Consider the following 1,133-nt stretch of genomic DNA (forward strand, 5'->3'; position numbering starts at 1 on the left):
AGCTGAAAAATAGCTAAACTCCAAAACAGCCCTAAAAACAAAAAAAAAAAATAGTTTAAATTAGTAAAAACAGCTAACATGTAGATTAAATATTAGCTATACTCTAAAATAGCCTAAAAAATCTTACTAAAGGCCAACATTGTCCAAAAAGCTATCAGAATGCCAATTTTTAAAACTGTAAAACTGTAACTTTTTAACTTAATTATAAATAATAAAAATGCAGGAATATTATTCCAGAATAAGTCAACTTAAACCTTAAATACCTTTAAATATTTTACTCTCCATAAAAATATATTTTGTCAAAATTATACAAGTTAGAAATGAGTGCAAGATAACATCGGGCCATTAACAACAATAAAATAAAATGATCTGGAGGGCCAATAGAATTACGGGCCTTGACTTTGACACATGTACCCTAAAGCCTTGTTTCTGGTACGATCCATTATTTTGATGTTTCCTCTGTAAAATGGACCCAATAAACAGTTCTCACCCCAACCTCTTGAGGGTCCCCATCGGTTGTAGGTCCATTGAGAAATTGAGACAGTTAATGGGGCGGAGCCACTATTACTACCGGTTGATTGGTAGAAAGTGATGACGACAGAAAGCACCAATATAGTGCTAAACTAGCGTTTCGGTTTTCCTTTTTCCTCTCTTCTTAGCTGCCCACAATCTTCTTCCAAACAACATTAAATTCCTGCACACGATGAACAAAAAGTAAAGCAAGAAAAGGATGCAACGACACGCTAGCGGTCTACACCACACATGCGCCGCTCAGTGGAACCGAGACTGAATTGAGTGGAAACGCTCCAAATTAACTGGTTCGTGACGTACTACTCCTCACTGTGCCAAACCGGACCGCTCAGTGGAAACAAGGCTTTTCTACTGAATCTTCCGAAGCTGCCGCCAGTGACTCAGCCCCTCCCACACTCAGCTGACCCACAGATTTGTAAAGTGGTCAGAGACCAAAGTTCACTCAAGATTTAAATTGAGATACTACTCACATCTACACTCCATTGTACTTGTGTAGTCAAGCACAAAACATGTGTGTTAGTGTTTCAGGAATGAAACGATGAGCAGCGAGTGATGCGGCGCCGCATCGAAATTGTTCACAGGAGCCGTTTAGTCAGAATCAG

The sequence above is a fragment of the Oryzias melastigma genome, linkage group LG13, assembly GCF_002922805.2.
Source record: "Oryzias melastigma strain HK-1 linkage group LG13, ASM292280v2, whole genome shotgun sequence".
NCBI lineage: Eukaryota > Metazoa > Chordata > Actinopteri > Beloniformes > Adrianichthyidae > Oryzias > Oryzias melastigma.